Source organism: Scyliorhinus canicula, chromosome 26 (assembly GCF_902713615.1).
Source record: "Scyliorhinus canicula chromosome 26, sScyCan1.1, whole genome shotgun sequence".
Lineage (NCBI taxonomy): Eukaryota > Metazoa > Chordata > Chondrichthyes > Carcharhiniformes > Scyliorhinidae > Scyliorhinus > Scyliorhinus canicula.
Window position 1 is genome coordinate 12,872,386 of NC_052171.1, and position 27,638 is coordinate 12,900,023.

Here is a 27,638-nt window from a genome sequence, read left to right on the forward strand (position 1 = left end):
TGCAGGACAGGAGGGTGGACACCTGCCTCATCAGCCTTGACCAGGAGAAGGCCTTTGACAGAATATCGCACACCTACATGATGGATGTGCTCTCCAAAATGGGGTTTGGGGAGGGAATTCGCAATTGGATCAAACTGCTCTACACAAACATCTATAGCGCAGTCTCAATCAATGGGTGGGAATCAGAAAAGTTCCAGATCAAATCTGGAGTCAGGCAGGGCTGCCCTCTCTCCTCGGCCCTTTTTGTATGCTGCATAGAACCTTTTGCCGAGTCCATCAGGAAGGATCCGGACATGAGAGGGGTGACGATTCCTGGCAGCGGAGGCACGGAAGTCAAGGCCTCCCTGTACATGGACGACGTCGCCGTCTTCTGCTCGGATCCCGCGTCTGTACGCAGGCTCTTGGACACCTGCGACCAGTTTGAACTGGCCTCAGGAGCCAAGGTAAACCGCGGCAAGAGCGAGGCCATGTTCTTTGGGAACTGGGCCGACCGATCCTTTGTCCCCTTCACGATCAGGTCAGATTACCTGAAAGTGCTGGGGATATGGTTCGGAGCGGCTGGGGCATGCACCAAAAACTGGGAGGAACGAATCACCAAAGCAAAACAGAAACTGGGCTGGTGGGAGCAACGCTCCCTCTCCATTGCGGGCAAAACCCTGGTCATCAGGTGTGAGGTACTCTCGGTGTTACTGTACGTGGCGCAGGTCTGGCCCATCACTCGGACCTACGCCGCAGCAGTCACCCGGGCCATCTTCAAATTCATCTGGAGATCCAAGATGGACCGGGTCCGAAGAGACACAATGTACAAGCCTCTAGATAAAGGAGGGAGGAACGTACCCAACGCCGCCCTCATCCTGATGGCGACCTTTGTGTGCAACTGCATCAAGCTGTGCGTAGACCCCGGGTATGCAAACACCAAGTGTCACTACATACTGAGGTTCTACCTGTCCCCGGTGTTACGAAGGATGGGCCTGGCCTCATTGCCGCGGAACGCTCCAAGCAGTTGGACCGTGCCGTACCACCTATCCTTCGTGGAAAAATTTTTGAAGGAAAACACCTTTGACCACAAGGCAATGAAGCAGTGGTCAGCACGTAATGTCCTCGAGACCCTCAGAGAAAAGGAGACTGTGGAGGATGTTGGATGGTTCCCTGAGCAGACTGTCAGAGCCATCTGGCAGAACGCCTCATCACCAGAACTTTCAAACAAGCACCAAGACCTAGCTTGGCTGGTGGTGAGAAGGGCCCTCCCTGTCAGATTCTTCATGTACACCCGAAGGCTCAGCATCAATGCACGCTGCCCTCGGAGTGGCTGTGGGGGAAATGAAACAGCCACACACCTCCTTGTGGAATGTGCCTTTGCAAAACAGGTCTGGAGTGAGATGCAGTGGTATCTGTCAAGGTTCATCCCGAGCAGCTCAGTAACACAGGACTCTGTGCTCTATGGACTGTTTCCGGGGACCCACACCGAGACAGATATCAACTGCTGCTGGAAGGTCATCAACTCGGTGAAAGACGCTCTTTGGTCTGCCCGAAACTTGCTGATCTTCCAGTGCAAAGAACTGTCCTCGACCGAGTGTTGCAGACTGGCACATTCCAAGGTCCAGGACTACGTGCTGAGGGACGCACTCAAGCTTGGGGCAGCGGCCGCCAAGGCGCAATGGGGGAAGACCACAGTGTAAGGTCTTACCAGCAAATGTACACCGAGGGGTTGGTAACAGTGTAAAACCCCTCGGTCCGGAGTTCTTTTTTTCCATTACCAGAATGTATGTATGAAAGAAACAAAGTAATGTAAATATTGAAAAAAGAACTGTAACTTATAGTAGGATACGTGTGCAACGTTATCCCAATGGAATCGACGACAAATGAATGTAACTGAGACGGAAATGTACAGTCAAGGTATTTTGAAATGTTCTGTAAAGATTAAGATAAATTTTATGAATAAAGTATATTTTTTGAAAAAAAAAAAAACCCTGTTCTTATCAGTTTAATATCTGATATGTCCCCAATCGCGGGACGAAATATTAAATTCATTTTTGGGACTCGGAGATGGTCCAGGGGCTTGCTCCTTCCGCTCCAAGCATCAACCTGGTCTTGCAGTCCTTCCAGGAATGGTGCCCTCACACCGTTTTGGGGAGCAAAACGTGCAAAAGCAGATCATGGCGCAAAAATAGCCTTCTCCTTTTCACTCATGTCAAGTTCTCTCAACCTGACCAATTTATGGACTTTCAGGCTCAAAATCACTGCTAGATTTTCTGCTGGCAGCAACTCGCGTACTAAAGTTGCGGGCCAATGGACTTGCAGACATGCGGCACACCGGCTCTGTTTTCTGCTCATATGCCACTCAGTTTTCCTGCTGGTTTTTACAGGCCACTCACCTTCAGGATGCCGACTTGCGTTCTCCTCACTTCCTTTTCCACAGCTCTTCATCCGGCACAACAGGAAAGTGTAGCGTCAGACTGAATGGCTCTCAGTTTTGGATGGATGTATGCCTTCACGGTTTCTCATTTCATCCTCCTGACGCCACGGCCAAAACACCAGGGTGGAGTTCGGGGAGCCTAGACATTGCCCCCATTTCGCCATTACATGCTGTGTGCACAGATTGCATTTTTCTCGGCAAAGCTGGAGGTTTCTTCGATTCCCTGTGTTGGGTGCCACTGGGCCATCACAGCGTCTTCCTTTCTTCTGGTGTGTACTGGGGCAGGCGGGTCAGACGACGACCATCTAATAGGATTTAGTGGTACTGCACGCACAGACTCCACCGTGCTCGGCCAAACTGCAGGTCTATTGACAAACCGTCACCGTAGAGTAAAAGTTCCATAGCACAGTCGAGCGCAGCAAGGTGCAGCTGAATGTCGGTGGACGAGGAGGACCAGAGCCATAGGCGGCAAATATGGGCTATCGCTTCTCGGCCTTTTGGCTCAGATCAAGTGCAGTATCTGTTCTTATCAGTTTAATATCTGATAAGTCCCCAACCTAGGGACGAAATATTAAATTGATTTTTGGGACTCTGAGATGGTCCATGGGCTTGCCCCTTCCGCTCCAAGCATCAACCTGTTCTTGCAGTGCTTCCAGGAATGGTGCCCTCACCCCGTTTTGGGGAGCAAAACGTGCAAAAGCAGATCAGGGCGCATAAATAGCCTTCTCCTTTTTACTCATGTCAAGTTCTCTCATCCTGACCAATTGATGGACTTTCAGGCTCCAAATCACTGCTAGATTTTCTGCTGGCAGCAACTCGCGTACTAAAGTTGCGGGCCAATAGACTTGCAGACATGCGGCACACCGGCTCTGTTTTCTGCTCATATGCCACTCAGTTTTCCTGCTGGTTTTTACAGGCCATTCACCTTCAGGATGCCGACTTGCGTTCTCCTCACTTCCTTTTCCACAGCTATTCATCCGGCACAACAGGAAAGTGTAGCGTCAGACTGACTGACTCTCAGATTTGGACGGATGTATGCCTTCACGGCGTATCTTTTCATTCTCCTGACCCCACGGCCAAAACACCAGGGTGGAGTTCGGGGAGCCTAGACATTGCCCCCATTTCGCCATTACATGCTGTGTGCACAGATTGCATTTTTCTCGGCAAAGCTGGAGGTTTCTTCGATTCCCTGGGTTGGGTGCCACTGGGCTATCACAGCGTCTTCCTTTCTTCTGGTGTGTACTGGGGCAGGCGGGTCAGACGACGACCACCTGTTAGGATTTTCTGGTACTGCACGCACAGAATCCACCGTGCTCGGCCAAACTGCAGGTCTATTGACCAACCGTCACCGTAGACTAAAAGTTCCAAAGCACAGTTGAGCGCAGCAAGGTGCAGCTGAATGTCGGTGGACGAGGAGGACCAGAGCCATAGGCGGCAAACATGCGCTATCGCTTCTCAGCCTTTTGGCTCAGATCAAGTGTAGTACCTGTTCTTATCAGTTTAATATCTGATATGTCCCCAATCGCGGGACGAAATATTAAATTCATTTTTGGGACTCGGAGATGGTCCAGGGGCTTGCTCCTTCCGCTCCAAGCATCAACCTGGTCTTGCAGTCCTTCCAGGAATGGTGCCCTCACCCCGTTTTGGGGAGCAAAACGTGCAAAAGCAGATCATGGCGCAAAAATAGCCTTCTCCTTTTCACTCATGTCAAGTTCTCTCAACCTGACCAATTTATGGACTTTCAGGCTCAAAATCACTGCTAGATTTTCTGCTGGCAGCAACTCGCGTAATAAAGTTGCGGGCCAATGGACTTGCAGACATGCGGCACACCGGCTCTGTTTTCTGCTCATATGCCACTCAGTTTTCCTGCTGGTTTTTACAGGCCACTCACCTTCAGGATGCCGACTTGCGTTCTCCTCACTTCCTTTTCCACAGCTCTTCATCCGGCACAACAGGAAAGTGTAGCGTCAGACTGAATGGCTCTCAGTTTTGGATGGATGTATGCCTTCACGGTTTCTCATTTCATCCTCCTGACGCCACGGCCAAAACACCAGGGTGGAGTTCGGGGAGCCTAGACATTGCCCCCATTTCGCCATTACATGCTGTGTGCACAGATTGCATTTTTCTCGGCAAAGCTGGAGGTTTCTTCGATTCCCTGTGTTGGGTGCCACTGGGCCATCACAGCGTCTTCCTTTCTTCTGGTGTGTACTGGGGCAGGCGGGTCAGACGACGACCATCTATTAGGATTTAGTGGTACTGCACGCACAGACTCCACCGTGCTCGGCCAAACTGCAGGTCTATTGACAAACCGTCACCGTAGAGTAAAAGTTCCATAGCACAGTCGAGCGCAGCAAGGTGCAGCTGAATGTCGGTGGACGAGGAGGACCAGAGCCATAGGCGGCAAATATGGGCTATCGCTTCTCGGCCTTTTGGCTCAGATCAAGTGCAGTATCTGTTCTTATCAGTTTAATATCTGATAAGTCCCCAACCTAGGGACGAAATATTAAATTGATTTTTGGGACTCTGAGATGGTCCATGGACTTGCCCCTTCCGCTCCAAGCATCAACCTGTTCTTGCAGTGCTTCCAGGAATGGTGCCCTCACCCCGTTTTGGGGAGCAAAACGTGCAAAAGCAGATCAGGGCGCATAAATAGCCTTCTCCTTTTTACTCATGTCAAGTTCTCTCATCCTGACCAATTGATGGACTTTCAGGCTCCAAATCACTGCTAGATTTTCTGCTGGCAGCAACTCGCGTACTAAAGTTGCGGGCCAATGGACTTGCAGACATGCGGCACACCGGCTCTGTTTTCTGCTCATATGCCACTCAGTTTTCCTGCTGGTTTTTACAGGCCATTCACCTTCAGGATGCCGACTTGCGTTCTCCTCACTTCCTTTTCCACAGCTATTCATCCGGCACAACAGGAAAGTGTAGCGTCAGACTGACTGACTCTCAGATTTGGATGGATGTATGCCTTCACGGCGTATCTTTTCATTCTCCTGACCCCACGGCCAAAACACCAGGGTGGAGTTCGGGGAGCCTAGACATTGCCCCCATTTCGCCATTACATGCTGTGTGCACAGATTGCATTTTTCTCGGCAAAGCTGGAGGTTTCTTCGATTCCCTGGGTTGGGTGCCACTGGGCTATCACAGCGTCATCCTTTCTTCTGGTGTGTACTGGGGCAGGCGGGTCAGACGACGACCACCTGTTAGGATTTTCTGGTACTGCACGCACAGAATCCACCGTGCTCGGCCAAACTGCAGGTCTATTGACCAACCGTCACCGTAGACTAAAAGTTCCAAAGCACAGTCGAGCGCAGCAAGGTGCTGCTGAATGTCGTTGGACGAGGAGGACCAGAGCCATAGGCGGCAAATAAGGGCTATCGCTTCTCGGCCTTTTGGCTTAGATCAAGGGTAGTATCTGTTCTTATCACTTTAGTATCTGATATGTCCCCAATCTCGGGACGAAATATTAAATTGATTTTTGGGACTCGGAGATGGTCCAGGAGCTTGCTCCTTCCGCTCCAAGCATCAACCTGGTCTTGCAGTGCTTCCAGAAATGGTGCCCTCACCCCGTTTTGGGGAGCAAAACGTGCAAAAGCAGATCATGGCGCATAAATATCCTCTTCCCTTTCACCCTGTCAAGTTCTCTCATCCTGACCAATCTAAGGACTTTGAGGCTCCAAAGCACTGCTAGAGTTTCTGCTGACAGCAACTCGTGTACTAAAGTTGCGAGCCAATGGGCTTGCAGATGTGCGGCACACAGGCTCCGTTTTCTGCTCATATGCCACACAGTTTTCCTGCTGGTTTTTACAGGCCACTCACCATCACTCCAGGATTCCGACTTGCGTTCTCCTCACTTCATTTTCCACAGCTCTTCATTCGGCACAACAGGAAAGTGTAGCGTCAGACTGAATGGCTCTCAGGTTTGGATGGATGTATGCCTTCACGGCGTCTCTTTTCATCCTCCTGACGCCACGGCCAAAACACCAGAGTGGAGTTCGCGGAGCGTAGACGTTGCCCCCTGTTCCATTTCGCCATTACATGCTGTGTGCACAGATTGCATTTTGCTCGGCAAAGCTGGAGGTTTCTTCGATTCCCTGGGTTGGGTGCCACTGGGCCATCACAGCGTCTTCCTTTCTTCTGGTGAGTACTGGGGCAGGCGATTCAGACGACGACCACCTATTGTGATTTTCTGGTACTGCACGCACAGACTCAATCGTGCTCGGCCCAACTGCAGGTCTATTGACCAACCGTCACCGTGGACTAAAAGTTCCAAAGCACAGTCGAGCGCAGCAAGGTGCAGCAGAATGTCGGTGGACGAGGAGGACCAGAGCCATAGGCGGCAAATATGGGCTATCGCTTCTCGGCCTTTTGGCTCAGATCAAGTGTAGTATCTGCTCTTATCAGTTTAATATCTGATATGTCCCCTATCTAAGGACCAAATATTAAATTGATTTTTGGGACTCGGAGATGGTCCAGGGGCTTGCTCCTTCCGCTCCAAGCATCAATCTGGACTTGCAGTGCTTCCAGGAATGGTGCCCTCACCCCGTTTTGGGGAGCAAAACGTGCAAAAGAAGATCATGGCGCATAAATAGCCTTCTCGTTTTCACCCTGTCAAGTTGTCACATCTTGACCAATCTAAGGACTTTCAGGCTCCAAAGCACTGTTAGATTTTCTGCTGGCAGCAACTCGCGTACTAAAGTTGCGAGCCAATGGGCTTGCAGATGTGCGGCACACAGGCTCCGTTTTCTGTTCATATGCCACACAGTTTTCCTGCTGGTTTGTACAGGCCACTCAACATCACTCCAGGATGCCGACTTGCGTTCTCCTCACTTCATTTTCCACAGCTCTTCATTCGGCAAAACAGGAAAGTGTAGCGTCAGACTGAATGGCACTCAGGTTTGAATGGATGTATGCCTTCACGGCCACTCTTTTCATCCTCCTGACGCCACGGCCAAAACACCAGGGTGGAGTTCGGGAAGCCTAGACATTGCCCCCATTTCGCCATTACATGCTGTGTGCACAGATTGCATTTTGCTCGGCAAAGCTGGAGGTTTCTTCGATTCCCTGTGTTGGATGCCACTGGGCCATCACAGCGTCTTCCTTTCTTCTGGTGTGTACTGGGGCAGGCGGGTCAGATGACGACCACCTATTAGGATTTTCTGGTACTGCACGCACAGACTCCACTGTGCTCGGCCAAACTGCAGGTCTATTGACCGACCGTCACCGTAGAGTAAAAGTTCCAAAGCACAGTTGAGCGAAGCAAGGTGCAGCTGAATGTCGGTGGACGAGGAGGACCAGAGCCATAGGCGGCAAACATGCGCTATCGCTTCTCAGCCTTTTGGCTCAGATCAAGTGTAGTACCTGTTCTTATCAGTTTAATATCTGATATGTCCCCAATCGCGGGACGAAATATTAAATTCATTTTTGGGACTCGGAGATGGTCCAGGGGCTTGCTCCTTCCGCTCCAAGCATCAACCTGGTCTTGCAGTCCTTCCAGGAATGGTGCCCTCACCCCGTTTTGGGGAGCAAAACGTGCAAAAGCAGATCATGGCGCAAAATTGGCCTTCTCCTTTTCACTCATGTCAAGTTCTCTCATCCTGACCAATTTATGGATTTTCAGGCTCCAAATCACTGCTAGATTTTCTGCTGGCAGCAACTCGCGTACTAAAGTTGCGGGCCAATGGACTTGCAGACATGCGGCACACCGGCTCTGTTTTCTGCTCATATGCCACTCAGTTTTCCTGCTGGTTTTTACAGGCCACTCACCTTCAGGATGCCGACTTGCGTTCTCCTCACTTCCTTTTCCACAGCTCTTCATCCGGCACAACAGGAAAGTGTAGCGTCAGACTGAATGGCTCTCAGTTTTGGATGGATGTATGCCTTCACGGTTTCTCATTTCATCCTCCTGACGCCACGGCCAAAACACCAGGGTGGAGTTCGGGGAGCCTAGACATTGCCCCCATTTCGCCATTACATGCTGTGTGCACAGATTGCATTTTTCTCGGCAAAGCTGGAGGTTTCTTCGATTCCCTGTGTTGGGTGCCACTGGGCCATCACAGCGTCTTCCTTTCTTCTGGTGTGTACTGGGGCAGGCGGGTCAGACGACGACCATCTATTAGGATTTAGTGGTACTGCACGCACAGACTCCACCGTGCTCGGCCAAACTGCAGGTCTATTGACAAACCGTCACCGTAGAGTAAAAGTTCCATAGCACAGTCGAGCGCAGCAAGGTGCAGCTGAATGCCGGTGGACGAGGAGGACCAGAGGCAAAGGCGGCAAATATGGGCTATCGCTTCTCGGCCTTTTGGCTCAGATCAAGTGCAGTATCTGTTCTTATCAGTTTAATATCTGATATGTCCCCAACCTAGGGACGAAATATTAAATTGATTTTTGGGACTCTGAGATGGTCCATGGGCTTGCCCCTTCCGCTCCAAGCATCAACCTGTTCTTGCAGTGCTTCCAGGAATGGTGCCCTCACCCCGTTTTGGGGAGCAAAACGTGCAAAAGCAGATCAGGACGCATAAATAGCCTTCTCCTTTTTACTCATGTCAAGTTCTCTCATCCTGACCAATTGATGGACTTTCAGGCTCCAAATCACTGCTAGATTTTCTGCTGGCAGCAACTCGCGTAATAAAGTTGCGGGCCAATGGACTTGCAGACATGCGGCACACCGGCTCTGTTTTCTGCTCATATGCCACTCAGTTTTCCTGCTGGTTTTTACAGGCCAATCACCTTCAGGATGCCGACTTGCGTTCTCCTCACTTCCTTTTCCACAGCTCTTCATCCGGCACAACAGGAAAGTGTAGCGTCAGACTGACTGACTCTCAGATTTGGATGGATGTATGCCTTCACGGCGTATCTTTTCATTCTCCTGACCCCACGGCCAAAACACCAGGGTGGAGTTCGGGGAGCCTAGACATTGCCCCCATTTCGCCATTACATGCTGTGTGCACAGATGGCATTTTTCTCGGCAAAGCTGGAGGTTTCTTCGATTCCCTGGGTTGGGTGCCACTGGGCTATCACAGCGTCTTCCTTTCTTCTGGTGTGTACTGAGGCAGGCGGGTCAGACGACGACCACCTGTTAGGATTTTCTGGTACTGCACGCACAGACTCCACCGTGCTCGGCCAAACTGCAGGTCTATTGACCAACCGTCACCGTAGACTAAAAGTTCCAAAGCACAGTCGAGCGCAGCAAGGTGCTGCTGAATGTCGTTGGACGAGGAGGACCAGAGCCATAGGCGGCAAATAAGGGCTATCGCTTCTCGGCCTTTTGGCTTAGATCAAGGGTAGTATCTGTTCTTATCAGTTTAGTATCTGATATGTCCCCAATCTCGGGACGAAATATTAAATTGATTTTTGGGACTCGGAGATGGTCCAGGAGCTTGCTCCTTCCGCTCCAAGCATCAACCTGGTCTTGCAGTGCTTCCAGAAATGGTGCCCTCACCCCGTTTTGGGGAGCAAAACGTGCAAAAGCCGATCATGGCGCATAAATATCCTCTTCCCTTTCACCCTGTCAAGTTCTCTCATCCTGACCAATCTAAGGACTTTCAGGCTCCAATGCACTGCTAGAGTTTCTGCTGACAGCAACTCGTGTACTAAAGTTGCGAGCCAATGGGCTTGCAGATGTGCGGCACACAGGCTCCGTTTTCTGCTCATATGCCACACAGTTTTCCTGCTGGTTTTTACAGGCCACTCACCATCACTCCAGGATTCCGACTTGCGTTCTCCTCACTTCATTTTCCACAGCTCTTCATTCGGCACAACAGGAAAGTGTAGCGTCAGACTGAATGGCTCTCAGGTTTGGATGGATGTATGCCTTCACGGCGTCTCTTTTCATCCTCCTGACGCCACGACCAAAACACCAGAGTGGAGTTCGTGGAGCGTAGACGTTGCCCCCTGTTCCATTTCGCCATTACATGTTGTGTGCACAGATTGCATTTTGCTCGGCAAAGCTGGAGGTTTCTTCGATTCCCTGGGTTGGGTGCCACTGGGCCATCACAGCGTCTTCCTTTCTTCTGGTGAGTACTGGGGCAGGCGATTCAGACGACGACCACCTATTGTGATTTTCTGGTACTGCACGCACAGACTCCATCGTGCTCGGCCAAACTGCAGGTCTATTGACCAACCGTCACCGTGGACTAAAAGTTCCAAAGCACAGTCGAGCGCAGCAAGGTGCAGCTGAATGTCGGTGGACGAGGAGGACCAGAGCCATAGGCGGCAAATATGGGCTATCGCTTCTCGGCCTTTTGGCTCAGATCAAGTGTAGTATCTGTTCTTATCAGTTTAATATCTGATATGTCCCCTATCTAAGGACCAAATATTAAATTGATTTTTGGGACTCGGAGATGGTCCAGGGGCTTGCTCCTTCCGCTCCAAGTATCAATCTGGACTTGCAGTGCTTCCAGGAATGGTGCCCTCACCCCGTTTTGGGGAGCAAAACGTGCAAAAGAAGATCATGGCGCATAAATAGCCTTCTCGTTTTCACCCTGTCAAGTTGTCACATCTTGACCAATCTAAGGACTTTCAGGCTCCAAAGCACTGTTAGATTTTCTGCTGGCAGCAACTCGCGTACTAAAGTTGCGAGCCAATGGGCTTGCAGATGTGCGGCACACAGGCTCCGTTTTCTGTTCATCTGCCACACAGTTTTCCTGCTGGTTTGTACAGGCCACTCAACATCACTCCAGGATGCCGACTTGCGTTCTCCTCACTTCATTTTCCACAGCTCTTCATTCGGCACAACAGGAAAGTGTAGCGTCAGACTGAATGGCACTCAGGTTTGAATGGATGTATGCCTTCACGGCCACTCTTTTCATCCTCCTGACGCCACGGCCAAAACACCAGGGTGGAGTTCGGGAAGCCTAGACATTGCCCCCATTTCGCCATTACATGCTGTGTGCACAGATTGCATTTTGCTCGGCAAAGCTGGAGGTTTCTTCGATTCCCTGTGTTGGATGCCACTGGGCCATCACAGCGTCTTCCTTTCTTCTGGTGTGTACTGGGGCAGGCGGGTCAGACGACGACCACCTATTAGGATTTTCTGGTACTGCACGCACAGACTCCACTGTGCTCGGCCAAACTGCAGGTCTATTGACCGACCGTCACCGTAGAGTAAAAGTTCCAAAGCACAGTTGAGCGCAGCAAGGTGCAGCTGAATGTCGGTGGACGAGGAGGACCAGAGCCATAGGCGGCAAACATGCGCTATCGCTTCTCAGCCTTTTGGCTCAGATCAAGTATAGTACCTGTTCTTATCAGTTTAATATCTGATATGTCTCCAACCTAGGGACGAAATATTAAATTGATTTTTGGGACTCTGAGATGGTCCTGGGGCATGCCCCTTCCGCTCCAAGCATCAACCTGTTCTTGCAGTGCTTCCAGGAATGGTGCCCTCACCCCGTTTTGGGGAGCAAAACGTGCAAAAGCAGATCAGGGCGCATAAATAGTCTTCTCCTTTTTACTCATGTCAAGTTCTCTCATCCTGACCAATTTATGGACTTTCAGGCTCCAAATCACTGCTAGATTTTCTGCTGGCAGCAACTCGCGTACTAAAGTTGCGGGCCAATGGACTTGCAGACATGCGGCACACCGGCTCTGTTTTCTGCTCATATGCCACTCAGTTTTCCTGCTGGTTTTTACAGGCCACTCACCTTCAGGATGCCGACTTGCGTTCTCCTCACTTCCTTTTCCACAGCTCTTCATCCGGCACAACAGGAAAGTGTAGCGTCAGACTGAATGGCTCTCAGTTTTGGATGGATGTATGCCTTCACGGTTTCTCATTTCATCCTCCTGACGCCACGGCCAAAACACCAGGGTGGAGTTCGGGGAGCCTAGACATTGCCCCCATTCCGCCATTACATGCTGTGTGCACAGATTGCATTTTTCTCGGCAAAGCTGGAGGTTTCTTCGATTCCCTGTGTTGGGTGCCACTGGGCCATCACAGCGTCTTCCTTTCTTCTGGTGTGTACTGGGGCAGGCGGGTCAGACGACGACCATCTATTAGGATTTAGTGGTACTGCACGCACAGACTCCACCGTGCTCGGCCAAACTGCAGGTCTATTGACAAACCTTCACCGTAGAGTAAAAGTGCCATAGCACAGTCGAGCGCAGCAAGGTGCAGCTGAATGTCGGTGGACGAGGAGGACCAGAGCCATAGGCGGCAAATATGGGCTATCGCTTCTCGGCCTTTTGGCTCAGATCAAGTGCAGTATCTGTTCTTATCAGTTTAATATCTGATATGTCCCCAACCTAGGGACGAAATATTAAATTGATTTTTGGGACTCTGAGATGGTTCAGGGGCTTGCCCCTTCCGCTCCAAGCATCAACCTGTTCTTGCAGTGCTTCCAGGAATGGTGCCCTCACCCCGTTTTGGGGAGCAAAACGTGCAAAAGCAGATCAGGGCGCATAAATAGCCTTCTCCTTTTTACTCATGTCAAGTTCTCTCATCCTGACCAATTGATGGACTTTCAGGCTCCAAATCACTGCTAGATTTTCTGCTGGCAGCAACTCGCGTACTAAAGTTGCGGGCCAATGGACTTGCAGACATGCGGCACACCGGCTCTGTTTTCTGCTCATATGCCACTCAGTTTTCCTGCTGGTTTTTACAGGCCATTCACCTTCAGGATGCCGACTTGCGTTCTCCTCACTTCCTTTTCCACAGCTCTTCATCCGGCACAACAGGAAAGTGTAGCGTCAGACTGACTGACTCTCAGATTTGGATGGATGTATGCCTTCACGGCGTATCTTTTCATCCTCCTGACCCCACGGCCAAAACACCAGGGTGGAGTTCGGGGAGCCTAGACATTGCCCCCATTTCGCCATTACATGCTGTGTGCACAGATTGCATTTTTCTCGGCAAAGCTGGAGGTTTCTTCGATTCCCTGGGTTGGGTGCCACTGGGCTATCACAGCGTCTTCCTTTCTTCTGGTGTGTACTGGGGCAGGCGGGTCAGACGACGACCACCTGTTAGGATTTTCTGGTACTGCACGCACAGACTCCACCGTTCTCGGCCAAACTGCAGGTCTATTGACAAACCGTCACCGTAGAGTAAAAGTTCCATTGCACAGTCGAGCGCAGCAAGGTGCAGCTGAATGTCGGTGGACGAGGAGGGCCAGAGCCATAGACGGCAAATACGGTCTATCGCTTCTCGGCCTTTTGGCTCAGATCAAGTGTATTCTTATCAGTTTAATATCTGATATGTCCCCAATCTCGGGACGAAATATTAAATTGATTTTTGGGACTCGGAGATGATCCAGGGGCTTGCTCCTTCCGCTCCAAGCATCAACCTGGTCTTGCAGTGCTTCCAGGAATGGTGCCCTCACCCCGTTTTGGGGAGCAAAACGTGCAAAAGCAGATCATGGCGCATAAATAGCCTTCTCCTTTTCACCCTGTCAAGTTCTCTCATCCTGACCAATCTAAGGACTTTCAGGCTCCAAAGCACTGCTAGATTTTCTGCTGGCAGCAACTCGAGTACTAAAGTTGCGAGCCAATGGGCTTGCAGATGTGCGGCACACAGGCTCCGTTTTCTGTTCATATGCCACACAGTTTTCCTGCTGGTTTTTACAGGCCACTCAACATCACTCCAGGAGGCCGACTTGCGTTCTCCTCACTTCATTTTCCACATTTCTTCATTCGGCACAACAGGAAAGTGTAGCGTCAGACTGAATGGCTCTCAGGTTTGGATGGATGTATGCCTTCACGGCCTCTCTTTTCATCCTCCTGACGCCACGGCCAGAACACCAGGGTGGAGTTCGGGGAGCCTAGACATTGCCCCCATTTCGCCATTACATGCTGTGTGCACAGATTGCATTTTGCTCGGCAAAGCTGGAGGTTTCTTCGATTCCCTGGGTTGGGTGCCACTGGGCCATCACAGCGTCTTCCTTTCTTCTGGTGTGTACTGGGGTAGGCGGGTCAGACGACGACCAGCTATTAGAATTTTCTGGTACTGCACGCACAGACTCCACCGTGCTCGGCCAAACTGCAGGTCTATTGACCAACCGTCACCGTGGACTAAAAGTTCCAAAGCACAGTCGAGCGCAGCAAGGTGCAGCTGAATGTCGGTGGACGAGGAGGACCAGAGCCATAGGCGGCAAATATGGGCTATCGCTTCTCGGCCTTTTGGCTCTGATCAAGTGTAGTATCCGGGGACCCACACCGAGACAGATATCAACTGCTGCTGAGAGGTCATCAACTCGGTGAAAGACGCTCTTTGGTGTGCCCGAATCTTGCTGATCTTCCAGTGGAAAGAACTGTCCTCGACCGAGTGTTGCAGACTGGCACATTCCAAGGTCCAGGACTACGTGCTGAGGGACGCGCTCAAGCTTGGGGCAGCTGCCGCCAAGGTGCAATGGGGGAAGAACACAGTGTAAGGTCTTTCCACCAAATTTACACCGAGGGGTTGGTAAGAGTGTAAAATCCCTCGGTCCGAGGTTCTTTTTTTCCATTACCACAATGTATGATCGAAACAAAGTAATGTAAATGTAAATATTGAAGAAAGAACTGTAGCTTATAGTAGGATACGTGTGCAACGTTATCCCAATGGAACTGAAGGCAAATGAATGTAACTCAGACGGAAATGTCCAGTCAAGGTGTTTTGAAATGTTCTGTAAAGATTATGATAAATTTTATGAATAAAGTATATTTTTTGAAAAAAAAAAAATCTGATCTTATCAGTTTAATATCTGATAGGTTCCCAATCTAGGGACGAAATATTAAATTGATTTTTGGGACTCGGAGATGGTCCAGGGGCTTGCTCCTTCCGCTCTAAGCATCAACCTGGCCTTGCAGTGCTTCCAGGAATAGTGCCCTCACCCCTTTTTGGGGAGCAAAACGTGCAAAAGCAGATCATGGCGCATAAATAGCCTTCTCCTTTTCACCCTGTCAAGTTCTCTCATCCTGACCAATCTAAGGACTTTCAGGCTCCTTGGCACTGCTAAATTTTGTGCTGGCAGCAACTCGTGTACTAAAGTTGCGAGCCAATGGGCTTGCAGACTTGCGACACACCGGCTCCGTTTTCTGCTCATATGCCTCACAGTTTTCCTGCTGGTTTTTACAGGCGATTCTCCATCACTCCAGGATGCCGACTTGCGTTCTCCTCACTTCCTTTTCCACAGCACTTCATCCGGCACATCAGGAAAGTGTAGCGTCAGACTGAATGGCTCTCAGGTTTGGATGGATGTATGCCTTCACGGCGTTTCTTTTCATCCTCCTGACGCCAGGGCCAAAACACCAGTGTGGAGTTCGGGGAGCCTAGACATTGCCCCCTGTTCATTTCGCCATTACATGCTGTGTGCACAGATTGCATTTTGCTCGGCAAAGCTTTAGGTTTCTTCGATTCCCTGGGTTGGGTGCCACTGGGCCATCACAGCGTCTTCCTTTCTTCTGGTGTGTACTGGGGCAGGCGGGTCAGACGACGACCACCTGTTAGGATTTTCTAGTACTGCACGCACAGACTCCACCGTGCTCGGCCAAACTGCAGGTCTATTGACCAACCGTCACCGTAGACTAGAAGTTCCAAAGCACAGTCGAGCGCAGCAAGGTGCAGCTGAATGTCGGTGGACGAGGAGCACCAGAGCCATAGGCGGCAAATATGGGCTATCGCTTCTCGGCCTTTTGGCTCTGATCAAGTGTAGTATCCGGGGACCCACACCGAGACAGATATCAACTGCTGCTGAAAGGTCATCAACTCGGTGAACGACGCTCCTTGGTCTGCCCGAATCTTGCTGATCTTCCAGTGCAAAGAACTGTCCTCGACCGAGTGTTGCAGACTGGCACATTCCAAGGTCCAGGACTACGTGCTGAGGGATGCACTCAAGCTTGGGGCAGCTGCCGCCAAGGCGTAATGGGGGAAGAACACAGTGTAAGGTCTTACCACCAAATTTACACCGAGGGGTTGGTAACAGTGTAAAACCCCTCGGTCCGAGGTTCTTTTTTTCCATTACCACAATGTATGATCGAAACAAAGTAATGTAAATGTAAATATTGAAGAAAGAACTGTAGCTTATAGTAGGATACGTGTGCAACGTTATCCCAATGGAACGGAAGGCAAATGAATGTAACTCAGACGGAAATGTACAGTCAAGGTATTTTGAAATGTTCTGTAAAGATTATGATAAATTTTATGAATAAAGTATATTTTTTGAAAAAAAAAATTAAAAAAATCTGTTCTTATCAGTTTAATATCTGATATGTTCCCAATCTAGGGACGAAATATTAAATTCATTTTTGGGACTCGGAGATGGTCCAGGGGCTTGCTCCTTCCGCTCCAAGCATCAACCTGGTCTTGCAGTGCTTCCAGGAATGGTGCCCTCACCCCGTTTTGGGGAGCAAAACGTGCAAAAGCAGATCATGGCGCATAAATAGCCTTCTCCTTTTCACCCTGTCAAGTTCTCTCATCCTGATCAATCTAATGACTTTCAGGCTCCAAAGCACTGCTAGATTTTCTGCTGGCAGCAACTCGTGTACTAAAGTTGCGAGCCAATGGGCTTGCAGACTTGCGGCACACAGGCTCCGTTTTCTGCTCATATGCCACACAGTTTTCCTGCTGGTTTTTACAGGCCACTCACCATCACTCCAGGATGCCGACTTGCGTTCTCCTCACTTCATTTTCCACAGCTCTTCATTCGGCACAACGGGAAAGTGTAGCGTCAGACTGAATGGCTCTCAGGTTTGGATGGATGTATGCCTTCACGGCGTCTCTTTTCATCCTCCTGACACCAAAACAAAAGGGTGGAGTTCGCGGAGCGTAGACATTGCCCCCTGTTCCATTTCGCCATTACATGCTGTGTGCACAGATTGCATTTTGCTCGGCAAAGCTGGAGGTTTCTTCCATTCCCTGGGTTGGGTGCCACTGGGCCATAACAGCGTCTTCCTTTCTTCTGGTGAGTACTGGGGCAGGCGATTCAGACGACGACCACCTATTGGGATTTCTGGTACTGCACGCACAGACTCCATCGTGCTCGGCCAAACTGCAGGTCTATTGACCAACCGTCACCGTTCCAAAGCACAGTCGAGCTGAATGTCGGTGGACGAGGAGGACCAGAGCCATAGGCGGCAAATATAGAGCATAGAACATAGAACAGTACAGCACAGAACAGGCCTTTCAGCCCTCGATGTTGTGCCGAGCCGTGATCACCCTGCTCAAACCCACGTATGCACCCTATACCCGTAACCCAACAACCACCCCCCCCTCAACCTTACTTTTTATTAGGACACTACGTACAATTTAGCATAGCCAATCCACCTAACCCGCACATCTTTGGACTGTGGGAGGAAACCGGAGCACCCGGAGGAAACACACGCACACAGAGGGAGGACGTGCAGACTCCACACAGACAGTGACCCAGCCGGGAATCGAACCTAGGACCCTGGAGCTGTGAAGCATTTATGCTAACCACCATGCTACCCTGCTGCCCCTATGGGCTATCGCTATGGGCTATATGGGCTATATGGACTATCGCTTCTTGGCCTTTTGGCTCTGATCAAGTGTAGTATCTGTTCTTAGCAGTTTAATATCTGATATGTCCCCAATCTAGGGACGAAATATTTAATTGATTTTTGGGACTCGGAGTTTGTCTAGGGGCTTGCCTCACCTCTAACCATCAACCTGGTCTTGCAGTGCTTCCCGGAATGGTGACCTCACCCCGTTTTGGGGAGCCAAACGTGCAAAAGCAGATCATGGCGCATAATCAGCCTTCTTCTTTTCACTCATGTCAAGTTCTCTCACCCTGACCAACCTAAGAACTTTCAGGCTCCAAAGCACTGCTAGATTTTCTGCTGGCGGCAACTCGCGTACTAAAGTTGCGAGCCAATGGGCTTGCAGATGTGCGGCAAACCGGCTCCCTTTTCTGCTCAAATGCCACACAGTTTTCCTGCTGGTTTTTACAGGCCACTCACCTTCACTCCAGGATGCCGACTTGAGTTCTCTTCACTTCCTTTTCCACAGCCCTTCATCCGGCACAACAAGAAAGTGTGGCGTCAGACTAAATGGCTCTCAGATTTGAATGGATGTATGCCTTCACGGCCTCGCTTTTCATCCTCCTGACGCCACGGCCAAAACACCATGGTGGAGCTCGGGGAGCCTAGACATTGCCCCCTGTTCCATTTTGCCAGTACATGCTGTGTGCACAGAATGCATTTTGCTCGGCAAAGCTGGAGGTTTCTTCGATTCCCTGGGTTGGGTGCCACTGGGCCATCACAGCGTCTTCCTTTCTTCTGGTGAGTACTGGGGCAGGAGATTCAGACGACGACCACGTATTGGGATTTTCTGGTACTGCACGCACAGAATCCATCGTGCTCGGCCAAACTGCAGGTCTATTGACCAACCGTCACCGTAGACTAAAAGTTCCAAAGCACAGTCGAGCGCAGCAAGGTGCAGCTGAATATCGGTGGACGAGGAGGACCAGAGCCACAGCCGGCAAATATGAGCTATCGCTTCTCGGCCTTTTGGCTCAGGTCAAGTGTAGTATCTGTTCTTATCAGTTTAATATCTGATATATCCCCAACCTAGGAACGAAATATTAAATTGATTTTTGGGACTCGGAGATGGTGCAGGGGCTTGCCCCTTCCGCTCCAAGCATCAACCTGGTCTTGCAGTGCTTCCAGGAGTGGTGCCCTCACCCCGTTTTGGGGAGCAAAACGTGCAAAAGCAGATCATGGCGCATAAATAGCCTTCTCCTTTTCACTCATATCAAGTTCTCTCACCCTGACCAATCTAAGGACTTTCAGGCTCCAAATCACTGCTAGATTTTGTGCTGGCAGCAACTCGTGTACTAAAGTTGCGAGCCAATGGGCTTGCAGACCTGCGACACACCGGCTCCGTTTTCTGCTCATATGCAACACAGTTTTCCTGCTGGTTTTTACAGGCCACTCACCTTCACTCCAGGATGCCGACTTGCGTTCTCCTCACTTCCTTTTCCATAGCTCTTCATCCGGAACAACAGGAAAGTGTAGCGTCAGACTGAATGGCTCTCAGGTTTGGATGGATGTATGCCTTCACGGCCTCTCTTTTCATCCTCCTGACGCCACGGCCAAAACACCAGGGTGAAGTTCGCGGAGGCTAGACATTGCCCCCTGTTCCATTTCGCCAGTACATGCTGTGTGCACAGATTGCATTTTGCTCGGCAAAGCTGGAGGTTTCTTCGATTCCCTGGGTTGGGTGCCACAGGGCCATCGCTGCGTATTCCTTTCTTTTGGTGAGTACTGGGGCAGGCGGGTCAGACGACGACCACCTGTTGGGATTTTTTGGTACAGCACGCACAGACTGCACCGTGCTCGGCCAAACTGCAGGCCAATTGACCAACCGTCACCGTAGACTAAAAGTTGCAAAGCACAGTCGAGCGCAGCAAGGTGCAGCAGAATGTCGGTGGACGAAGAGGACCAGGGCAATAGGCGGCAAATACGGGCTATTGCTTCTCGGCCTTTTGGCTCATATCAAGTGTAGTATCTGTTCTTCTCAGTTTAATATCTGATATGTCCCCAACCTAGGGACGAAGTATTAAATTGATTTTTGGGACTCGGAGATTGTCCAGGGCCTTGCCCCTTCCGCTCCAAGCATCAACCTGGTCTTGCAGTGCCTCCCGGAATGGTGCCCTCACCCCGTTTTGGGGAGCAAAACGTACAAAAGCAGATCATGGCGCATAATCAGCCTTCTCGTTTTCACTCATGTCAAGTTGTCTCACCCTGACCAAGGACTTTCAGGCTCCAAAGCACTGCTAAATTTTCTGCTGGCGGCAACTCGCGTACTAAAGTTGCGAGCCAATGGGCTTGCAGACTTGCGGAAAACCGGCGCCGTTTTCTGCTCATATGCCACACAGCTTTCCTGCTGGTTTTTACAGGCCACTCACCTTCACTCCAGGATGACGACTTGAGTTCTCATCACCTTCTTTTCCACAGCTCTTCATCCGGCACAACAGGAAAGTGTGGCGTCAGACTAAATGGCTCTCAGATTTGGATGGATGTATGCCTTCACGGCCTCTCTTTTCATCCTCCTGACGCCACGGCCAAAACACCAGGGTGGAGCTCGGGGAGCCTAGACATTGCCCCCTGATCCATTTCGGCAGTACATGCTGTGTGCACAGATTTCATTTTGCTCGGCAAAGCTGGAGGTATCTTCGAATCCCTGGGTTGGGTGCCACTGGGCCATCGCTGCGTCTTCCTTTCTTCTGGTGAGAACTGGGGAAGGCGGGTCAGACGACGATCACCTTTTGGGATTTTCTGGTACTGCACGCACAGACTCCACCGTGCTCGGACAAACTGCAGGCCAATTGACCAACCGTCACCGTAGACGAAAAGTTCCAAAGCACAGTCGAGCGCAGCAAGGTGCAGCAGGATGTCGGTGGACGAGGAGGACCAGAGCGATAGGCGGCAAATATGGGCTATCGCTTCTCGGCCTTTTGGCTCAGATCAAGTGTAGTATCTGTTCTTATCAGTTTAATATCTGATATGTCCCCAACCCAGGGACGAAATATTAAATTGATTTTTGGGATTCGGAGATGGTCCAGGGGCTTGCTCCTTCCGCTCCAAGCATCAATCTGGTCTTGCAGTGCTTCCAGGAATGGTGCTCTCACCCCGTTTTGGGGAGCAAAACGTGCAAAAGCAGATCATGGCGCATAAATAGCCTTCTCCTTTTCACTCATGTCATATTCTCTCATCCTGACCAATCTAAGGACTTTCAGGCTCCAAAGCACTGCTAGATTTTCTGCTGGCAGCAACTCGCGTACTAAAGTTGCGAGCCAATGGGCTTGCAGACTTGCGGCACACCGGCTCCGATTTCTGCTCATATACCACAGAGTTTTCCTGCTGGTTGTTACACGCCATAAGACCATAAGACATAGGAGTGGAAGTAAGGCCATTCGGCCCATCGAGTCCACTCCGCCATTCAATCATGGCTGATGGGCATTTCAACTCCACCTACCAGCATTCTCCCCGTAGCCCTTAATTCCTCGCGACATCAAGCATTTATCTATCTCTGCCTTGAAGCCATTTAGCGTCCAGGCCTCCACTGCACTCCGCGGCAATGAATTCCACAGGCCCACCACTCTCTGGCTGAAGAAATGTCTTCGCATTTCTGTTCTGAATTTACCCCCTCTAATTCTAAGGTTGTGCCCACGGGTCCTCGTCTCCTCGCCTAACGGAAACAGTTTCTTTGCGTCCACCCTTTCTAAGCCATGTATTATCTTGTAAGTTTCGATTAGATCTCTCCTTAACCTTCTAAACTCCAATGAATACAATCCCAGGATCCTCAGCCGTTCATCATATGTTAGACCCGCCATTCCAGGGATCATCCGTGTGAATCTCCGCTGGACACGCTCCAGTGCCAGTATGTCCTTCCTGAGATGTGGGGCCCAAAACTGGACACAGTTCTCCAAATGGGGCCTAACCAGAGCCTTATAAAGGCTCAGTAGCACATCGCTGCTTTTATATTCCAACCCTCTTGAGATAAATGACAACATTGCATTCGCTTTCTTAATCACAGATTCAACCTGCATGTTTACCTTTATGGAATCCTCGACTAGCACTGCCAGATCCCTTTGTACTTTGGCATTATGAATTTTCTCACCATTTAGAAAGTAGTCTATGCTTGGATTCTTTTTTCCAAAGTGCAAGACCTCACATTTTCTCACGTTGAATTGCATCAGCCATTTCCTGCACCACTCTCCCAAACTGTCTAGATCCTTCTGCAGCCTCCCCACTTCCTCAGCACTACCTGCCTGACCACCTAACTTCGTATCATCGGCAAACTTCGCTAGAATGCCCCCAGTCCCTTCATCCAGATCATTAATATATATGGTGAACAGCTGTGGCCCCAACACTGAACCCTGTGGGACACCGTTGGTCACCGGCTGCCATTCCGAAAAAGAACCTTTTATCCCAACCCTCTCTTCTGTCAGACAGCCAATCCTCAACCCATGCTAGTAGCTCACCTCGAACACCATGGGCCCTCACCTTACTCAGCAGCTTCCTGTGTGGCACCTTATCAAAGGCCTTTTGGAAATCCAGATAGACCACATCCACTGGGTTTCCCTGGTCTAACCTACTTGTCACCTCCTCAAAGAATTCTAACAGGTTCGTCAGGCACGACCTCCCCTTACTAAATCCATGTTGACTTGTTCTAATCCGACCCTGCTCTTCCAAGAATTTACAAATCTCATCCTTAACGATCGATTCTAGAATTTTACCAACAACGAAGTTAGGCTAATTGGCCTATAATTTTCCATCTTTTGTCTTGATCCTTTCTTGAACAAGGGGGTTACAACAGCGATCTTCCAATCGTCCGGGACTTTCCGTGACTCCAGTGATTTTTGAAAGATCTCACCCAACGCTTCCGCTATTTCTTCAGCCATCTCTCTCAGAACTCTAGTGTGTAGCCCATCGGGGCCGGGAGATTTGTCAATTTTAAGACCTTTTAGCTTTTTTAGCACAATCTCTTTTGTAATGGCAACCATACTCAACTCAGCCCCCTGAACCTCTATAATTTTTGGGATATTACTCATGTCTTCCACTGTGAAGACAGACGCAAAGTACTTATTAAGTTCTCCAGCCATTTCCTCGTCTCCCATTACTAGCCTTCCGGAATCAGTTTGAATTGGCCCAATGTCTACTTTGGCCTGTCGTTTGTTTCTTATGTATTGAAATAAACTTTTACTATAATTTCTTATATTACTGGCTAGCCTGCCTTCATATTTGATCCTCTCCTTCCTTATTTGTCTCTTTGTTAACCTCTGTTTGTTTTTTTAGCCTTCCCAATCTTCTGATTTCCCAGTGCTTTTGGCCACTTTATAGGATCTCTCTTTTTCTTTGATACATTTCCTGACCTCCTTTGCCAGCCATGGCTGTCTAATCACTCCCCGGATAATTGTTCTTTTCTTGGGGATGAACTTCTGTACAGTGTCCTCAATTATGCTTACAAACTCCTGCCATTTTTGCTCTGCTGTCTTCCCCACTAGGGTCTGCTTCCAGTCGATTTTCTCCAGTTCCTCTCTCATGCCCTCGTAATTACCTTTATTTAACTGTAACACCATTACATCCGATTTTGCCTTCTCTCTTTCCACTCACCATCATTCCAGGATGCCGACTTGCGTTCTCCTCACTTCCTTTTCCACAGCTCTTCATCCGGCACAACAGGAAAGAGTAGCGTCAGACTGAATGGCTCTCAGGTTTGGATGGATGTATGCCTTCACGGCGTCTCTTTTCATCCTCCTGACGCCACGGCCAAAACACCAGGGTGGAGTTCGTGGAGCGTCGACAGGTATATTGACCAACCGTCACCGTAGACTAAAAGTTCCAAAGCACAGACGAGCGCAGCAAGGTGTAGCTGAATGTCGGTGGACGAGGAGGACAAGAGCCATAGGCGTCAAATCTGGGCCATCGATTCTCAGCTTTTTGGCTCAGATCAAGTGTAGTATTGTTTCTTATCAGTTTAATATCTGATATTATCCCATGTCTTGTGACGAAATATTAAATTAATTTTTGGGACTCGGAGATGGTCCAGGACCTTGCCCCTTCCGCTCCAAGCATCAACTTGGTCTTGCAGTGTTTCCAGGAATGGTGCCCTCACCCCGTTTTGGGGAGCAAAAGGTGCAAAAGCAGATCATGGCGCATAAATAGCCTTCTCCGTTTCACTCATGTCAAGTTCTCTCACCCTGACCAATCTATGGACTTTCAGGGTCCAAAGCACTGCTAGATTTTCTGCTGGCAGCAACTCGCGTACTAAAGTTGCGAGCCAATGGGCTCGCAGGCTTGCGGCAAACCGGCTCCGTTTTGTGCTCATTTGCCACACAGTTTACCTGCTGGTTTTTACAGGCCACTCACCTTCACTCTAGGATGCCGACTTGCGTTCTCCTCACTTCCGTTTCCACAGCTCTTCATCCGGCACAACAGGAAAGTGTGGCGACAGACTGAATGGCTTCAGATTTGGATGGATGTGTGCCTTCACGGCATCTCTTTTCATCCTCCAGACGCCAAGGCCAAAACACCAAGGTGGAGCTTGGGGAGACTAGACATTGCCCCTCGTTGCATTTTGCCAGTACATCCTGTGTGCGCAGATTGCATTATGTTCGGCAAAGCTGGAGGTTTCTTCGATTCCCTGGGTTGGGTGCCAATGGGCCTTCACAGCGTCTCATGTTCTTCTGGTGAGTACTGGGGCACGCGGGGCAGAAGATGTCCCCCTGTTGGGATTCGCTGGTCCTGCACGCACAGACTCCACCATACACGGCCAAACTGCATGTCTATTGACCAACCGTCACCGTCGACTAAAAGTTTCAAAGCACAGTCGAGCGCAGCAAGGTGCAGCTGAATGTCGGTGAATGAGGAGGACAAGAGCCATTGGCGGCAGGTATGTGCTGTCTCTTTTTGGTTTTTAACTCAGATCAAGTGTAGTATCTGTACTTATCAGTTTAGAAACTGCAATTTCCTTGATAATAATTGACTTGTTTGTTCGGCTATAACCATGAGAGGGAGAGAAGATGACGGAGGTCTAATTGAAAATTCATTAAGGATTATTAACTATTACCATATTAACTACATAAGAAGTAGAAGCAGGATTAGGCTTTCTTGCCCCTCGAGCCTGCTCCGCCATTAAATGAGGTCATGGCTCATCTTTACTGGACTCAGCTCCACTTTCCGACCCGAACACCTTAATCCCTTAATTCTTCAAAAAAGTATCTATCTTTCTCTTAAAAACATTTAGCGAAGAAGCCTCAATTGCTTCACTGGGCAAGGAATTCTATAGATTCACAACCGTTTGGGTGAAGAAGTTCCTCCTAAACTCAGTGCTAAATCTACTTCCCCTTATTTTGAGGCTATGTCCCCTTTCACCCGCCAGTGGAAACAACTTGCCCGCATCTATCCTATCTATTCCCTTCATAATTTTAAATGTTTATATAAGATCCCCCTCATCCTTCTAAATTCCAACGAGTACAGTCCCAGTCGACTCAACCTCTCCTCTCCTCATAATCCAACCCCTTCAGCTCTGGGATTAACCTAGAGAATCTCCTCTGCACACCCTCCAGTGCCAGTATGTTATTTCTCAAGTAAGGAGACCAAACAGAACAGGTGTGGCCTCACTAACATCTTATACAAATGCAATATAACCTCCCTAGTCTTAAACCCCATCCCTCTAGCAATGAAGGACAAAATTCCATTTGCCTTCTTAATCACCTGTTGCACCTGTAAACCATCTTTCGGTGACTCATGCACTAGCACACCCAGGTGTCTCTGCACAGCGGCATGCTTTAATATTTTATCGTTTAAATAATAATCCCGTTTGCTGTTATTCCTACCAAAATGGATAACCTCACATTTGTCAACATTGTATTCCATCTGCCAGACCCGAGCCCATTCACTTAACCTATCCAAATCCCTCTACAGACTTCCAGTATCCTCTGCACTTTTCGCTTTACCACTCATCTTAGTGTCATCTGCAAACTAGGACACATTACCCGTGGTCCCCTACTCCAAATCCTATATATATAAATTGTGAACAATTGTGGGCCCAACACGGATCCCTGAGTGACACCACTTGCTACTGATTGCCAACCAGAGAACACCCATTAATCACCACTGCTTGCTTTCTATTAATTAACCAATCCTCTATCCATGCTACTACTTTACCCTTAATACCATGCATCCTTATCTCATGCAGCAACCTTTGTGTGCCATCTTGTCAAAGGCTTTCTGGAAATCCAGATATACCACATCCATTGGCTCCCCGTTATCAACTGCAATGCAAACGTCCTCAAAAAATTCCACTAAATTTGTAAGGCACGACCTGCCCTTTACGAACCCATTGTACGTCTGCCCAATGGACAATTTATATCCAGATGCCTCGCTATTTCTTCCTTGATGATCGATTCCAGCATCTTCCCTACTACCGAAGTTAAGCTCAGTGGCCTATAATTATCCTGTCTCTGCGTGCCTCCTTTTTTAAACAGTGGTGTCACGTTTGCTAATTTCCAATCCACCGGGACCACCCCAGAGACTAGTGAATTTTTGTAAATCATCATTTGTGCATCTGCAATTTCCCATGCCATCTCTTTTTTCACTCTGGGATGCATTCCATCAGGGACAGGAGACCTGTCTACCTTTAGCCCCATTAGCTTGCCCGTCACTACCTCCTATGTGATAACAATCCTCTCAAGGTCCGCACCTGTCATAGCCTCACTTCTATCAGTCGCTGGTATGTTATTTATGTCTTCCACTGTGAAGACCGACCCAAAAAAATCTGTTCAGTTCCTCAGCCATTTCCTCATCTACAATTATTAAAACTCCCTTCTCATCCTCTAAAGGACCAATATTTACATTAGCCACTCTTTTTGTTTTATATATTTGTAAAAACTATTACAGTCTGTTTTTATATTCTGAGCAAATTTACTCTCATAGTCTATCTTACTCTTCTTTATAGTTTTTTAGTAGCTTTCTGTTGCCCCCTAAATATTTCCCAGTCCTCCAGTCTCCCACCAATCTTTGCCACTTTATATGCTTTTCCCTTCAATTTGATACTCTCCCTTATTTCCTTAGATATCCACGGTCGATTTTCCCTCTTTCTACCGTCCTTCATTTTTGTTGGTATAGCGTTACTTCAGTGCCACAATAGCTGGGAATCCACTACGGTTTAATCCATATAATATTCTTCTATTCAATTTCTCAGTTTTCACATTTTGCAAGTGCAAGGTCACTGACGTCAACTAGCTAAAATTCCCCATTGTGTGGTAAAAACTGTGCGGCTGTCCAGTACGAGTAGTCCCATTTCTATAGTAACCGCAAGTCTTAGGCTGATAATTTCTTAATGATAACTCTGTTTTTCTAATTAAATTGGCAACCGATGGAATTGGAAATTGGTCCCAATATATTTAAATACATATATCTCTTAAATAGGTGGACAGTTTGACCGAATTGAGTGAATTATAAATTAGTTGAAGCCAATCGGAAGTAAAAAGAAGGCCAGACCTTAAGATAATAATCTCCTTAAGAATCACTTACCTGGATGTAAAAACACATTCTGGAATCACCCGATCTATATCACTGAAACATATTTCTTTGCTGCTTGCTTTTGCTAATTGCCATCGCTCTTTTGTTTAAATCACTTCGTTATGTTGTCCTGTGTATTATAATTTGAAGAATTACGACGATCTGTAATTGAACGAAAACTCAACTAATGTATTCGCTATGGACAATCAATCTGACTAGATTGCTGCAGCGCAAGTCGGAACTTCCTAAATGTTGTATT

General features: G+C 49.1%; 18 non-coding genes and 3 pseudogenes across 18 annotated transcripts; all 21 read left to right on the forward strand.

The window, feature by feature from the left end:
- Positions 1–1,945: 1,945 nt before the first annotated feature.
- Positions 1,946–2,122, forward strand: LOC119957601 (annotated as a pseudogene).
- Positions 2,123–2,897: 775 nt separating this feature from the next.
- On the forward strand, positions 2,898–3,088 carry LOC119957654. The gene has a single exon (XR_005458881.1). It is a non-coding gene; the product is annotated as a U2 spliceosomal RNA (small nuclear RNA).
- Positions 3,089–3,863: 775 nt separating this feature from the next.
- LOC119957630 lies at positions 3,864–4,054 on the forward strand. Its single transcript, XR_005458858.1, has one exon. It is a non-coding gene; the product is annotated as a U2 spliceosomal RNA (small nuclear RNA).
- Positions 4,055–4,829: 775 nt separating this feature from the next.
- LOC119957662 lies at positions 4,830–5,020 on the forward strand. Its single transcript, XR_005458889.1, has one exon. It is a non-coding gene; the product is annotated as a U2 spliceosomal RNA (small nuclear RNA).
- A 775-nt stretch (positions 5,021–5,795) lies between these two features.
- LOC119957656 lies at positions 5,796–5,986 on the forward strand. The gene has a single exon (XR_005458883.1). It is a non-coding gene; the product is annotated as a U2 spliceosomal RNA (small nuclear RNA).
- Positions 5,987–6,771: 785 nt separating this feature from the next.
- LOC119957634 lies at positions 6,772–6,962 on the forward strand. Its single transcript, XR_005458862.1, has one exon. It is a non-coding gene; the product is annotated as a U2 spliceosomal RNA (small nuclear RNA).
- Positions 6,963–7,741: 779 nt separating this feature from the next.
- Positions 7,742–7,932, forward strand: LOC119957631. Its single transcript, XR_005458859.1, has one exon. It is a non-coding gene; the product is annotated as a U2 spliceosomal RNA (small nuclear RNA).
- Positions 7,933–8,707: 775 nt separating this feature from the next.
- On the forward strand, positions 8,708–8,898 carry LOC119957653. Its single transcript, XR_005458880.1, has one exon. It is a non-coding gene; the product is annotated as a U2 spliceosomal RNA (small nuclear RNA).
- Positions 8,899–9,673: 775 nt separating this feature from the next.
- LOC119957635 lies at positions 9,674–9,864 on the forward strand. The gene has a single exon (XR_005458863.1). It is a non-coding gene; the product is annotated as a U2 spliceosomal RNA (small nuclear RNA).
- Positions 9,865–10,649: 785 nt separating this feature from the next.
- Positions 10,650–10,840, forward strand: LOC119957629. Its single transcript, XR_005458857.1, has one exon. It is a non-coding gene; the product is annotated as a U2 spliceosomal RNA (small nuclear RNA).
- Positions 10,841–11,619: 779 nt separating this feature from the next.
- LOC119957661 lies at positions 11,620–11,810 on the forward strand. The gene has a single exon (XR_005458888.1). It is a non-coding gene; the product is annotated as a U2 spliceosomal RNA (small nuclear RNA).
- A 775-nt stretch (positions 11,811–12,585) lies between these two features.
- LOC119957641 lies at positions 12,586–12,776 on the forward strand. Its single transcript, XR_005458869.1, has one exon. It is a non-coding gene; the product is annotated as a U2 spliceosomal RNA (small nuclear RNA).
- A 775-nt stretch (positions 12,777–13,551) lies between these two features.
- Positions 13,552–13,735, forward strand: LOC119957659. The gene has a single exon (XR_005458886.1). It is a non-coding gene; the product is annotated as a U2 spliceosomal RNA (small nuclear RNA).
- Positions 13,736–15,049: 1,314 nt separating this feature from the next.
- On the forward strand, positions 15,050–15,224 carry LOC119957602 (annotated as a pseudogene).
- A 1,319-nt stretch (positions 15,225–16,543) lies between these two features.
- Positions 16,544–16,725, forward strand: LOC119957594. Its single transcript, XR_005458840.1, has one exon. It is a non-coding gene; the product is annotated as a U2 spliceosomal RNA (small nuclear RNA).
- Positions 16,726–17,866: 1,141 nt separating this feature from the next.
- LOC119957573 lies at positions 17,867–18,054 on the forward strand. Its single transcript, XR_005458821.1, has one exon. It is a non-coding gene; the product is annotated as a U2 spliceosomal RNA (small nuclear RNA).
- Positions 18,055–18,840: 786 nt separating this feature from the next.
- Positions 18,841–19,031, forward strand: LOC119957638. The gene has a single exon (XR_005458866.1). It is a non-coding gene; the product is annotated as a U2 spliceosomal RNA (small nuclear RNA).
- A 786-nt stretch (positions 19,032–19,817) lies between these two features.
- On the forward strand, positions 19,818–20,008 carry LOC119957570. Its single transcript, XR_005458819.1, has one exon. It is a non-coding gene; the product is annotated as a U2 spliceosomal RNA (small nuclear RNA).
- A 781-nt stretch (positions 20,009–20,789) lies between these two features.
- LOC119957624 lies at positions 20,790–20,980 on the forward strand. The gene has a single exon (XR_005458852.1). It is a non-coding gene; the product is annotated as a U2 spliceosomal RNA (small nuclear RNA).
- Positions 20,981–23,778: 2,798 nt separating this feature from the next.
- On the forward strand, positions 23,779–23,970 carry LOC119957588. The gene has a single exon (XR_005458835.1). It is a non-coding gene; the product is annotated as a U2 spliceosomal RNA (small nuclear RNA).
- Positions 23,971–24,755: 785 nt separating this feature from the next.
- LOC119957612 lies at positions 24,756–24,863 on the forward strand (annotated as a pseudogene).
- The last annotated feature ends 2,775 nt before the right edge of the window (positions 24,864–27,638 follow it).